Below are 15679 nucleotides of genomic sequence, written 5' to 3' on the forward strand. Positions count from 1 at the left end.
GAAATCTATGGGGCTGTATTTATGACAGAGATTTCCAGGCCCACCCCAAATGAACAGAGTTGAAATCTATTCTAGGGAAAGGATATAGGAATCAATTTAACAAACGTCCCAGGTAATTCTTACCATGGGCAATTTCTGTGTAACAAGTATTTTTATTCATGCTTAGATATGAAAAGTAACAAAGGAGGCTTAAATAAGTATTCTCCCAATGTTAACTAGGTTTACCACAGTCTCAGTGTTACAAAATTTTGTTGAACTCTTTATCCTATGAGCCATCCCTTGTTACTGACCTTAATTTAAGCACTGCTCTGCTGATTTCCATGTATTCTGACTGATTTAGATTCAGAATAGTCTTACAGTAGGACAGAATGTTCCTAAATCATGACATTTCAACAGCTGCAATTGTTACACGTACAGATTTCAAGCAGGATTGTTATAGTAGTTGTGGGTATTTACTGAATGCATCAGCTGTTTCTCTCCTGTGCATTTGTTTATATGCAGGAAAATTCAAAAGGGAATCAAAGTTCTGTGACATATTCGAGTTTTGCCGCACACAGGCTTAGTTTGTGAATATAATTCTAAAAGAATATAATTTAGTCCATTTTTTAAAAATAGCATTTGTCTGACCTCGGCTCAGGTCATGATCTCACTGTTTGTGAGTTCGAGCCCTGCATCGGGCTCTGTGCTGACAGCTCAGAGCCTGGAGCCTGCTTCGGATTCTGTGTCTCCCTCTCTCTCTGCCCCTCCCCTGCTCATGCTCTGTCTCTCTCTCTCTCTCAAATAGTAAACATTAGATAAAAAAATTAAATTAAAAAAATCCACTAAGACAATTTTTTTAGTTTGATTTTTCAACCATCATCTGAATAGCTCCTATCCTGTTACAACTCCCAAAGAGCCAATGACATCAAGCATTTATTAGATGACTTAAAATTGCACTAAAAGTTTTGGATACCCTGTATAAAAGCCAGATCACCTTCAATTACATAAAATCATATTCATGGCCTTATTTCTAAATTTCATGCTTTATTTTAAAGTCATTAGAAAGACCTTTGACACTTGTCCTAAAAATACAGTGTAGGACAGTAGCAGGGTGTTGCAGGTTGGATTCATTGGAAACCTACTGAGATGGAGATGGGGGTATGAGTGGTACCTTTGGAATTAACATTGAGAAAAGAAGGGGCAAAATGGGGTGTGCATAGTGGAAATCAAAAGACAAAGCAGGCCTGACGAAACCTTGACCACTCCTGCGGGGAAGGTCTGGAGCAAATATTGCCTGTCAGAGTTGACATGCATCTGGCTGACATGGCTGGGCCTTAGTAGTCCTGCCTCCCTTGTACTCCAGGTTGAGGCTGCCCTGTGAGGACATGACCTCAGGTGAGGTGGCACCTGCAGACCTGACCCAGAAGGAGCTAACAGCAGGAGACTGCTGAACTCTCCTGGCAGCGGAGCGACACATCACATGTCTCTCCTTGAAGGGATATCTGCACAGCATGGCTCTGTGTCCGTGAGATGGTTTTCAGAGACAGACATGCGTAGTATACATTTTAAACGTATAAGAGGCAAACATTTAATACTTCATATCCAAGGTTTCAAGGATTTACGTAGGGAGGAAGCCAAACCAGTAAACATTAAGTGAGGTTTTTTTTTTAAGTTCCTTCCTTTATTTTTTTTTTTTTTGAGGGAGAATCCCAAGCAAGCTCCACACTGTCAACACAGAGCCCAACACGGGGCTTGATCTCACAAACCATGAGACCATGACCTGAGCCAAAATCGAGAGTCAGACGCTTAATCGACTGAGCCACACAGGCACCCCAAGTGAGTTATTTTTAAAGACAAATCTTAAGTATAGAAAGTTATAGACAGTAAAAAGATACAACAAAAATCATGAAGGTAGACTTTAAGCCAGAAACTTCAGCAACACTGCCTGTAAGTTAAAAACCAGACTGATTGATTTAGTGCCTGTTAAAATGTAAGTGCTTGCCAAATACTTCTTTTTTTTTTACATTATTTTAAATGTTTATTTATTTTTGAGACAGAGAGAGAGTGTGAGCGGGAGAGGGGCACGGAGAAGGAGACACAGAATCCAAAGCAGGCTCCAGGCTCTGAGCTGTCAGCACAGAGTCCAATGCAGGGCTCACATTCACGAGATCATGACCTGAGTCAAGGTTGGACACTCAACCGACTGAACCACCCAGGCACCCCAAATTCCTGTTATTTCAGACTTGCTCAAGTAAGAAGTAACACAATGTACTTCTGAAGCTGTTTTTTTTCTTGGAGGTGTCTTTTGGACTTTCCAATAGGAATTTTGGATGTGCCACACTGCCTGTATTTTATCCCAAATTCAGTGATCAATTTATTTGAGCCCTCCATTTATTAGATAATAATTTTATTCACAATTCTTTGCCCATTTAAAAAAAATGGCCTATGTAGAATCATTCTATTGTATACCTGAAACTAATATAATGTTGTATGGTAATTAATTATACTTCAATACAATTTTTTTCAATGGCCTATAGTAAGAGTCACTTTACCATATCCTCAAAACATATTTTCCTTTTTTTAAAAAAAATTTTCTAGGGGCGCCTGGGTGGCGCAGTCGGTTAAGCGTCCGACTTCAGCCAGGTCACGATCTCGCGGTCCGTGAGTTCGAGCCCCGCGTCGGGCTCTGGGCTGATGGCTCGGAGCCTGGAGCCTGTTTCTGATTCTGTGTCTCCCTCTGTCTCTGCCCCTCCCCCGTTCATGCTCTGTCTCTCTCTGTCCCCAAAATAAATAAAACGTTGAAAGAAAAAAAAATTTAAAAAAAATTTTCTAAATGCTTTTACTTATTTTTGAGAGAGAGACAGACAGAGCATGAGCAGGGGAGAGGCAGAGAGAGAGAGAGAGAGAGAGAGAGAATCTGAAACAGGCTCTAGGCTCTGAGCTGTCAGCACAAAGCCTGACATGGGGCTCAAACCCATGAACAGCAAGATCAGACCTGAACCGTGAGATGCTTAACCGACTGAGCCACCCAGGTGCCTCTCAAAACACATTTTCATGAAATTAAACTAATCCCTAGAAACTTTGTAAACAGAAACACAGGCTATAGAGTCTGTATATTGAGCGAAATGGAGAGATATACCTTGAATTTACAGCAAAATGAATCAAAGTATAGGTGATATCACAAACATGACAAGAACAATGGGCTTGCTTTTTGAAAAAAGAATTCCTGGATTACAGTTACATAATATGTTTAACTAAATGTATGTATATGTGTATTTCATACTAGAGCTTTGAAACAGCTGTTCTCCTTACCATCCTCATCATCTCCTGAGAACTTCACTCCAACAATTATCTCATACTTAAATTATCACCAGTTGCTCCTGTTCCAGTAGGCTCTTTCCTCTTTGTCCGATAGCAGGGACAAAATATCATGGTCACTAAGAGCATAAGATCTCAAGATAGACTGTCCAGTTCCAAATACCAGCTCTGCAACTTGATAGCTGTGTGACCTTGGACAATTAACCTCTCAGCTTTCTCATCCGTAAAATAGGGATGATGAAAATATCTACCTGTTTTAGTTAGGATTAGGTTTAGCTTGAGTGACAGAAATCCAAAATAATGTGGTTAAAATAGGTCAAAGCTTATTTCTTTTACACAAGTGTAAGCACATGTGAGTAAGATAATGATCTTCAGCTACCCAAGTATGTTTGCTCTTCTCCATCCTTAATATGTGTCTTTCATCCTCAAGTCCAAGATGGCTGCTCCAGCTCCTGCCATCAAGCCTACAAAGCATATTCTATCCAACAGAAATAAGAATAACATATCCTTTTCCTTTAAGGACATTTCTAACACATAACTGACCGGTACTGAGTTACAAAGCCCTATCTGTAAAACAAGTTGGGAGATGTAACCTTTATTCCAGGCAGCCATGAACCAAGACAAAGTTGAGAGTTTCTCAATGGCGGTGGCATCATCCCTAAGGGTGTTTGGGAAATTTATGAAAGTCTTTAAAATTTGTTACCCTGGGGTGCCTGGGTGGCTCATTCAGTTAAGCATCCGACTTCAGCTCAGGTTATGATCTCATGGTTTGTGGGTTCAAGCGCAGCATCAGGCTCTGTTCTGACAACACAGAACCTGCTTCAGATCTTCCGTCTCCCTCTCTCTCTCTGCCTCATCACCACCCCCCCCACCCTGCTCTCTCTACTTCAAAAAGAAATAAACATAAAAAAAATGGTACTACTCTTCTTTTAAAAATAAAATAAAAAATAAAATGAAAATGAAAATAAAATTTGTCACCCTGAACGTGTGTTTGTGCACGTGAGTGTTTTTGAGTGGGGAATTTTTGGTCAGGGATATTTAATGGGCAAGGCCAAAGATGTAGATATTTTGAAATGTAAAGGAATGAAAAATCACCCTGTATTCTGCCTGAATTTCACATATTCCACTGGAAATTCACATAGGTTAAGAATTTGTTTATAATTATCTGTTCCTACATTCATGAAAAGTTCTGAATTTTAATATCATCAAATGTATTCATCCTTCATGATTGGTACATTTTTGTATATTTTTTTGAAAATCCTGGCATTCATGAAGAGATTCTCTAATATTATCTTCTGAAAGTTAAGTTATTTGTTGGGGTGCTTTGGTGGCTCAGTCAAGTGACCGACTTCAGCTCAGGTCATGATCTCACAGTTCGTGAGTTTGAGCCCCGCATAGGGCTCTGTGCTGACAGCTCAGAGCCTAGAGCCTGCTTCGGATTCTGTGTCTCCCTCTTTCTCTGCCCCTCCCCGACTCACGCTCTGTGTGTGTGTGTGTGTGTGTGTGTGTGTCTCTCAAAAATAAACATTTAAAAAAGTTAAAAAAATCATTTGTCACATTTTGGTGTGGTGGAAGGTATAAGAATCTGATTTCATTTCTCCACATGAATGCCCTATATTCACAGAACCAGTGACTATGAAGTCCATCCTTCCCCCATGACTATGCAGTATCACTTCTGTCATAAATCAAGAGTTCACATAAGTGAGGAATTTCAGGGGTCCCTGCCATTTTTCATTGTTTATGTTTGTCTATCTCTGTGCTATTACTACTCTGTTTTTATTACTATAGTTTTATTAATAAATTGTGATGTGTAATAGGATAAATCTTACTACTTTGCTGTTCTTATTTTGCCTGTTTGTTGCAGTTATAGAACAAGATTGTAATTTTAATTAGACTTATATTTAATCTAAATTTGAGAGATATTGGACATTCTAAAATATTGAGTATTCCAATCTGTGAACATACTAGGTCATTCCATTTATTTTTATCTTCTTTTGTTTTTTTTTTAATTTTTAATGTTTATTTATATTTGAGAGAGAGAGACAGACAGACAGACAGACAGAATGTGAGCCAGGGAGGGGCAGAGAGAGAGAGGGAGACACAGAATCAGAAGCAGGCTCCAGGCTCTGAGCTGTCACCACAGACATGAGGCTCAAACTCACAGACGATCTCAGGTGAGATCATGACCTGAGTCCAAGTCCTAGGCTTAACAACGGAGCCACCCAGGCGTCCCTATTTTTATCTTCTTTAAAGTTTCTTAATATCGATTACAAAAATTTTAAAGAAGCCAAGTACAATTCTTATAACATTTATTTTTAAGCATTTAATACTTTTTAGCAATGCATGTATTTAGCTCCTTTAAAAAAATTTTTTTAATGTTTATTTATTTTTGAGAGAGACACACACACACACATACAGATTGTGAGTGGGGGAGGGGCAGAGAGCGAGGGAGATACAGAATCTGAAGGAGGCTCCAGGCTCTGAGCTGTCAGCACAGAGCCCAACATGGGGCTTGAACTCATGAGCTGTGAGATCATGACCTGAGCCAAAGTCAGATGCCTAACCGACTGAGCCACCCAGGTGCCCAGCATGTATTTACCTCTTAAAAATTTTTTTTTCGGGTCTCCTAAGTGGCTCAGTTGGTTAATCATTCTACTCTTGATGTTAGCTCAGGTCATGATCTCAGGGTTGGTGAGATCAAGCGCTGCCTCAGGCTCTGACAGAGTGGAGTCAGCTTGGGATCATCTCTCTGCCCCACCCCTGCGCCCTCTCTCTCAAAATAAACTTGTAAAAATATTTTTCAAAGGGGCATAAGGAGCAGGGACTTGAACAGATATTTATTTATAAACCTATGTTCACAACTACCAAAACCTGGAGGTAGCTCAAGTGTGCATTGATGGATAAATGGATAAATAAAATGTGGTATGGACACACAACAGATTATTCTTCAGCCTTAGAAAGGAAGGAAATTCTGACATATGCTACAACATGGGTGAATCTTGAAGACATTATACTAAATGAAATGTGCCAGTCACAAAATGATAAATACTGTAGTATTCCACTGACGTGAGGTTCTTACAGCAGCCAAATTAATAGACAGAAAGATTAGTGGTGGTTGCCAGGGGTTTGAGGAAAGAGGTATGTCATTGTTTAATGGCTATGGAATTTCAGTTTGGGAAGGTGAAAATGGTTCTTATGGATGGTCGCACAACAATATGAATGTACTCAATGCCACTAAATTGTATACTGTACTTAAAAATAGTTTCAATGTTAAGGCTGTTTCAGTTGGTAGAACATATGACTCGAACTCAGGGTTGTGAGTTCAAGACCCATGTTGGGTGTAGAGCTTACATTTTTTTTAAAAAGTAAAAAAAAAAGTTAAAATGTTAAGTTTTATGTTATATATATTTTACCACAACAAAATCTTAAAAAACACCTCAAAACCCTAGCATAAGGTATACTTCATAAAAGTACTTTTTTGTTTATACTTCTGGAAATTTCTCACATACACACATACATACTTAAAAACAGTCAGAAGTTGGGGCGCCTGGGTGGCGCAGTCGGTTGAGCATCCGACTTCAGCCAGGTCACGATCTCGCGGTCCGGGAGTTCGAGCCCCGCGTCAGGCTCTGGGCTGATGGCTCAGAGCCTGGAGCCTGTTTCCGATTCTGTGTCTCCCTCTCTCTCTGCCCCTCCCCCGTTCATGCTCTGTCTCTCTCTGTCCCAAAAAAAATAAATAAACGTTGAAAAAAAAAAAAACAGAAGCGTAACATACATGTTACTACACATCAGATTTCTTTTTTACCTATTAATACATGTTGGAGAGCTAACCATTTGCACAAACTTCTATATCATTGTTTATAAAGGCCAAATGATGTTATGTTGCATGGCTATGTCATTATTTATTTCACTTTTATTTATTTTTAATTTTAATTTTAAATTAAACTTTCTTTTAGAAAGTTGTAGATTTACATGCACTCATAAGAAATAATACAGAAAAACATGTATCCTTATTCAGTTCCCCTAAATGGTTAACATCTTGCAAAACTGTAGTATAATTATCACAACCAGGATAATATCATTGATATAATTCAGCAATCTCATTCCCATTTCCCCAGGTTTCCTTCTTTTGGTGTGTGTGTATGTACCTGTGTGTGTGTGTGTGTGTGTGTGTGTGTATTTAGTTCCATGCAATTTGATTACATATGTAGATTCATGTATCTACAAAACAGTTCGAACACCACAAGGATCCCTGCTGTTGACTCTTTGTAACCACACCTCCCTCCCTCCCACCAGCCCTTTGCTTTCCAACCCATCCCTAATCACGGCACATAATTTTTATAAAATTTTTATCATGAAAAATTTCAAATATACAGAAAAGTGGAGATAATGGTTTAATAAACCCCAATGCACTGGTTAATGAGGTTGAACAATTATTGATATTTTGCCACATTTTATTTATTATTTTTGCCGAACTATTTTGAAGCAAACTATACCCATTATGACATTTCTCCACTAAATATTTCAAAATCCAGCTCCAAAAATTAAGGGATTTTTTTTTCTTACCTTATCACAGTAACTGACAGTTACATAACCACATAACCACAATTATGCTTAGCAAAAATAATTTATTAATATTAGCTAATACACAGATGGTATTTACATCCCCCCAATTGTTTTTAAATACGTTTATTTATTTTTGAGAGACAGAGTGACACAGAGTGTGAGTGGAGGAGGGGCAGAGAGAGAAGGAGACACAGAATCCAAAGCAGGCTCCAGGCTCTGAGCAAAAGTTCGGCACAGAGCTGGAACCCACGAACCATGAGATCATGACCTGAGTCGGACACTTAACTGACTGAGCCACCCAGGCACCCCTTCCCCAATTGTTTTTAAATAAATTCTTATGTATGTTTTCTTCAAATCAGAATGTAAATGAGATCCACACAGTACATTTGGTTCTTATGCTTCTTAAGCTTTTTTTAATCAAGAGTAGACCTTGGGGTTCCTGGATGGCTCAGTTGGTTAAGAGTCCAACGCTTGGTTTCCACCCAGGTCATGATCCCACGGTTAGTGAGTTCAAGCGCCACGTCTGACTCCACACTAACAGTGGGGAGCCTGCTTGGGACTCTCTCGCTCCTTCTCTCTCTGCCCCTCCACGCTCATTCTCTCTCTCTCCTTCTCAAAATAAGTAAATAAATTTAAGTATATATATTTTTAAAAAACTGATCATGGGTTTACCTTTTGTCAGCCAATCCATTGACTTTAACATCCTTGTATTTCACTTAATGATCTTAGCAGCCATTGATGATTATTGCCTTGATTGAGACTGCCCAATAGAACTTTCAGTTGAGTGAATGTTCTAAAGCGATGCTGTCAGTATGGTACCTAAGTCAGTTGAGCTCTTGGAATGTACTAGTGTGACTGAGGAACTGAATTGTAATATTCACTAATTTAAATTTAAATAGCAAATTGTGGTTAGTGGTTAGGATTATTGGAGACCACAAATCTAGGTCCATTATTTCACACTTGTGATATCCAATTTTACCATCCCTTCTATAATTATTAGCTGAGATTCTCCTAGGAAAAAGGACATCCAGGATGGCTTTAAATTAAATTCACAGCTTGAAGTTTCTTTGGACCACCTAGGTCTTGCGGATATGGTCTGCAAAGCAGAATAATGGCTGGTTTATAACTGCAAACTTTCAGGTCTGTGCTCCCCAACTACCTTCTAATTTCTTATAGGTGAGAACACGGGATGGGTTTTCAAGTTCGTTCCCTGCTTTATGGGAATGTGGTTCCTGTTAGAATCTCCACACTGGGATTTTGTCTTCTGTCATTCTCCTCCCTGGGCCTTGAAAACTGAACTTTAGGGTCTGGCCAGGTTCAGGGCAAAAGCAGCTTCATACTTGACTCATTTTTCTGTGTTCCTTAGACATTGGCTTGATAACTCTTACTATCTTGTCAGCTCTCTAATTATTTACACAAGATTTCTGGAAATATTTTATGAAGTATTTTTAGTTATGCTTAGTGGGAAGGTTGGCCCAATGATGTGGCCCACTCTATTTCCAAAATTAGAAATTGAACTCTATCCTGTATTCCTTAAACCTCACACAACTCTAAGGAGGAGTTATCTTTTTTTCCAAGATAAAGAAGCAGATGAAGCACATTGAAGAAATTTGCATATAATCACACAGCTAGTGGACATCGGAGCCAGGATTTAAATCCACTTCTATTTTACTCAAGGCTTTTCCCTTAACCACCCAACTATATGCCTTATTTATACTGAAGGCTTATTTATACTGAAGGCTTTTGGTGGCCTTTATGAAAAGTAATTTAACTTTTTTTATTTTGCTTATTTACATTATTAGTTAGCAATGAACCCAGAGGCTAAATAAAAAGGTGTTTAAATATTAAAATCCAGTTCTAGGGGCGGCTGGGTGGCGCAGTCGGTTAAGCGTCCGACTGCAGCCAGGTCACGATCTCACGGTCCGTGAGTTCGAGCCCCAGGTCGGGCTCTGGGCTGAGGGCTCAGAGCCTGGAGCCTGTTTCCGATTCTGTGTCTCCCTCTCTCTCTGCCCCTCCCCAGTTCATGCTCTGTCTCTCTCTGTCCCAAAAATAAATAAACGTTGAAAAAAAAAATTAAAATCCAGTTCTACTTTTTTTTCCAGTTCTATTTTTAACGCATTAATGGCTGCTACAAAAAAGTTCTGGAGTTAAAATATGCAACTGAAGAAAATGATGAGGTGTTAGGATAAAAGGAAAAAGGACACAAATAAAAATAGTACCTGTAGTTGTCCTGTTGGTGAACTGGCCATAGCTCCTTTACCAGACCAACTGGATGTTGGCTGCTAAGAACTCACAGTACATTTGTGCTGAAACTCGCCCTCAACCACAGCAGGTGTCACATCTGGCAATGCCTAGAAGGTTAAGCACTCTATGTCTGCGCTTCTCCCCAACCCCCACATCCAGTGGTCACAAGCCAATATGAGGGTATCAAAGACTAATCCTCAAGGGCACCTGGGTGGCTCTGACTTCAGTTCAGGTCACGATCTCACGGTGGTTCATGAGTTTGAGCCACCATTGGGCTCCCTGCTGTCAGTGCAGAGCCTACTTCAGATCTTCTGTCTCCCTCTCTTTCTGCTCCTCCCGTGCTGCTCGCTCTCTCTCTCCCCCCCCCCTCAAAAATAAATAAAATGTTTCAGGGAGCCTGGGTGGCTCAGTCGGTTGAGTATCCGACTTTGGCTCAGATCATGATGTTTCGTGAATTTGAGCCCAACATTGGACTGACAGCTCAGAGCCTGGAGGCTGCCTCTGATTCTGTGTCTCCCTCTTTCTCTGCCCCTCCCCTGCTCACACTCTGTCTCTCTCTCACTCTCTCAAGAATAAACATTAAAAAAAATTAAAATAAATAAATAAAACATTTTAATGATAGCAATAATAATTTTAAAAAGACCAATCCTCTTGCCTCAAGGAGACCCAAGTCTGTGATGACATTCATTCTCCAGAGCTGCCTGTGGGATCCAGCTAAACATCTCTCATCATTCCTGCTTCTCTGGTTCCCTTAACATTTCTCCAAAGCAGCACTCCCTTCAGTAGGTCACTCCAAGGATTCTTCTCAAGCTCAACTCCCAGGTAACTGAACTAAACACATTACCTTCATTTCCTCCCTCTGCTCCATTTTCTCCTCCACAGAGATTCTCACAGAATAGAAATAACTGTATATTCTGAATTTTCCAACCATGTTGAATATGGTCAGGCAAGCATCTTCTGAGAACTTTTCACTAAAAGAAGGCCTTCACACTGTAGCCTTCATGTCGAGGGAATTGAGAATTCAATTCCACATCTTTTTCTTCTATGTCTTTCTTCTGTTCTAGGATCTGGATCACACATATATGCTGTTTTCCAAGGGGCTGTACTTACTTTAAAAAAAAATTTTAACATTTATTTATTTTTGAGAGACAGAGAATGAGCAAGGGAGGAACAGAGAGAGAGGGAGGCACAGAATCCGAAGCAGGCTCCAGGCTCTGAGCTGTCAGCACAGAGCCCGATGCAGGGCTTGAACCCAAGAACCATGAGATCATGACCTGAGCCGAAGTCAGTTGCTTAACCGACTGAGCCACCCAGGCGCCCCTGTACTTACTTTTAAATGCACCATTGTGTGGTCCAAGGTAAGCTACCCACTGATATTAGTAGTCTCTGTTTCCAACAAACATAGCTATACAAAAAATACTACATATTTGGGGTGCCTTCATGGCTCTTGTCATTTAAGCATCCAGTGCTTGATTTTGGCTCAGGTCGTGATCTCATGGTTTGTGAGATTGAGCCCCACAGTGGGCTTGGTGTTGATAGCACCAAGTCTGCTTGGGATTCTCTCTCTTTGTCCCTCCCCTGCTCAGGTTTCTCTCTCTCCCCTCCCTCTCTCAAAATAAATAAATAAACTTAAAAAATACTACATATTTTACAATTTATATGTATTTAGCATGAGTTCTAACCACAACGAGCACAGTTTCTATTCTTATCTGTAGTAGGCAGGATGAACACTTATCCATGAATTATAACTGCTAAATTGCTAATGATCTCGCTAGAGATTTTTAAAAAATGATACTCCTGTGGCCTGTTAGATTCAATAAAATGGATAATGTAGTTTCTAAATATGTCTAACTTTCAGGAAGAATATTATATAAAATAAAACATTGTCTCAACATGTTTGATGATCTCTAAATTTAATTACACTATCAATAGTCTATTAGAAAGCATATGCCTATATCTTTGTAAAAGCAAATATTCCTACGTAAAATAACAATGCTAACATTGTGAAGTTATACATATCCCTGTGTGTTAAGGCACAGGGATAGGAGACAGGTGTGAGAGATGGCAGGTCAACCTCAGGTGTGTTTATTTATTTAACATCATAAGTTACAGGGCTACATTAGATAATTAATATGAGGCATTCCATTTCAGAAACTGGCTTCCAGGTGGATTTAAATAATTCACAGTGTAATGAAATGCAATCTAGAAACCTGATACTTTTAGCAAATGACGTAGGAAGTCTCTCAGCACTTTTCTCTTTTTGCCCCAACTAGCTTCTAGTTCATATGTAGCCTTCACTTTGACCAATCTCTAAAGTTCTGTCCAGGGGATCTCATCCTACTCTCTCAGGAAATGTTACCTTTTCTCTGTCTTAAACCTCTTTTGGCTCTCTGTTAAACTTCTCTGTTGGCTTTTCTTTATTAGGTGAAATAAAGAAATATATTGCAGCCACTTGCACCTTACAAAAAGTATTCAAATCAACACTAAGATTTTTCTGTTGATCTAATATTCAATGAGTAACACTAAAATAATAGTAAAATTATTTTTGTTAATTGTTTTTCTATTTACTTAAAAATACTGGGAAATGTATCATGCATACAGAAAAATATATAATATTTACATGGACAATTTGACAAGTAATATAAATATGTATGTATATTACTTAGAATAAGAAACAGAACATTTAGGGGCACATGGGTGGCTCAGTCGGTTAAGTGTCCGACTTCAGCTCAGGTCATGGTCTCACTGCTTATGAGTTCAAGCCCTGCATCGGGCTCTGTGCTGACAGCTCAGAGCCTGGAGCCTGCTTCGGATTCTGTGTCTCCCTCTCACTCTTCCCTCCCCCTGCTCAAACTCTCTCTAAAAAGTGAATTAATGTTAAAAAAAAAAAGAAATAGAATATTTGAGTAACATAGAACCCACCCCCCCACCACCATCCCTCCTTTGACTGCATCCATCTTCCTTCCTTTAAAGATAAACATTACTCTGACTTTTGTGTTAATCAGTTGCTGTTTTAATTCATAGATTTACCTTATATGTATTCCTAAATAATACATTTCTTAGTTAAAAAATAAAAAGAGAGAAGAAAAGCACAGCCAAGTAGCAAGCACCTATCTTTCTGTATGAGGAAGAGTGACGTTGCCACCATCAGATAATGACTTCTAGGAGAAAATCGACTCAACAGAGCCGATGGGTCATGATTTGGCATCAGGTTCCCCGAGCATTTACCAAAATGGTTTCTAGGGAAGTCAGTGGCAGGGACTTCTGGTATCCTGGAAAGCATAGGACTCACTGTAGTTTGGGCCCCTGGACCAGATACTGACATTTAGCAAAAGTATGGTCAGAGACAGTGGACTGCTCTGTGTTTTCTGCTTCTAGACTTCCCCTGACTACTTCCAGCTCTCAGGAGAAAGTTAAAGCAGAAACCTATGGAAGAAAGCAGCAGAGCATGGGGAAGAATAGAGACTTTGCAAGCTAAGTACAGAAAAGAACCTGAGCAAGATCTGTGGTGGGGGGGGTTCCATCCTCAGCTAAAAAGAAGGTAAATGACAAAAAGAAGAAGAGTGAGGAGGAGGAGGAGGACGAGGAGGACGAGAAGGAGAGAAGTAGGAAGAGGAGGAGAAGGAAGAGGAGGAGGAAGGGGAGAAGGAGGAAGGGGAGGAGGAGGAAGAGGAGAAGGAGGATCCTGGGGATGACAGTGCTCAGCTGGTTTGTCTCTTGAGCTGCACAGCCCCAGTATAAAACATGGTGCCTCCAACATCCCATCCCCAGCTGTTATTCTGGGATCTGCCTTCAGCCTCAACTTAGGGGCTCCCTTCATCTGTCTTGTGGTTCCATTTCCAGTTTTTTGTATCCTACATTTTGTCTTTACTGGTTTCTCAATGGGCAGCTTTTCCAGGAGCTTCTTTCTTAGGCTGGAAAATTCTGGGGGACATTGTACATCTTAAAATCATACAGTTGGGGGCACCTGAGTGGCTCAGTCGGCTAAACATCTGACTCTTGGTTTTGGCTTAGGTCATGATCTCACAGTTCGTTTGAGCCCCACATTAGGCTCTGTGCTGACAGCATGGGGCTTACTTGGAATTCTCTCTCTCCCTTTCTCTTTGCTCCTTCTTCACTTGGTCTCATTCTCTCTGTCTCTATGAAAATAAATAAAGAAACTTAAAACAAAACAAGAAAAAATAAAAGATTAACAATGGAAAAATACCACCTTTAAAAAAATCATACTATTGCCCAGCAGCCTGGAGGTACAGAGATGATTTAGACACATAACTGTTTTCTAATAACTTTGACCCTCGTTCTCCTTGTTTTAGCTGCTATTCTAATCACTCTCCCCTTCTTTACCACCAGTTCCTGGGTTATTTTGGTGGTGTCAATTCCTGTGTTTTCTCAGGATTCTGAGGTATAAGTTTGGTGAGTCCTCAGTTTTCCCCACTATCAGTTGAGAACCTGGCTTGCTCAGTTTTATAAATCAGTTACCCCTTGTTCCATTGTTTTCTAGCTTATGAAATTTTCTTGCTCTGGTATCCTCTTCGGTTCTCCCTATCTGTCCACAATTCCTCTTATTGTGGTTTTGATGAGTTTTGGGAAGGAACAAAATTAGATACGTATGTACAGATACATTAACTCACCATTTATGGATTATCAGCATTAGAAAAAGACTTATAAAAATTAAGAATGGTATTTTTGAGGGATCTGTGCTAAAGTCAGTCATACTGAACATTAAAAAAGTGGAAAGAGTGATGTTTGTAAGCTCTAATAATAAAATGTAAGTGAGAGAGTTATCATTCAGGAAAGTTTCACTTAGTAAAGGGGTAAAAAGTGGCATACTTTCTTTTTTCACTTTTCCCTTTTTGGCCCGGCCTATGGGGCTCAGTGAGAAGGAATAAAGAGGTGGTCCAAGGATCCTGTATGCTCCTGGTCATACCCGTATCTATCTCCTTAACACCCATATCTTCTCCACAACTATCTGCCTCAAATACATTGTGATGGTTAATTCTATGTGTCAACTTGACTGGATCCTGAGGTGCCCAGATATCTGACTAAATGTTCTTTCTGGCTGTGTCTGTGTGAGGGTGTTTGCAAATGAGATTAGCATTTGCATCTGCAGACTGAGTAAAGCAGTTTGCCCTCCTTAAAGTGGGTGGGCATCATCCATCCAATCTGTTGAGCTCCTGAATAGAACAAAAGTTAGAGGAAGGGAGAATTTGCTTTCTGTGCCTGACTGCTTGAGCTGAGACATCATCAATCTTCTCCTCCTCTTGGGCCGGAACTTTAGAACAGTTGGCTCTCAGATTCTCAGAACTGTACCACAGGCTTTCCTGGATCTTCAGCCTGCAGAAGGCAGATTGTGTAGTTAGTTACATATGCATAAAATTGGTTCTGTTTCCCTGGAGACTAATATAGCCATCAAGACTAATCTTGTTATGCCCTACAATTTTATTTACGTCACTCAGTACAAGACACCCAAGGTTTCCAGCTCCCCCCACCCCCAGACTCTTGTCACCATGCAGCTCTATCGAACCCCTTGCCCTCTCCCCCATCCCCAACTTTCAAATTCCTTTTTGGTATG

Source organism: Prionailurus bengalensis, chromosome C2 (genome assembly GCF_016509475.1).
Source record: "Prionailurus bengalensis isolate Pbe53 chromosome C2, Fcat_Pben_1.1_paternal_pri, whole genome shotgun sequence".
Lineage (NCBI taxonomy): Eukaryota > Metazoa > Chordata > Mammalia > Carnivora > Felidae > Prionailurus > Prionailurus bengalensis.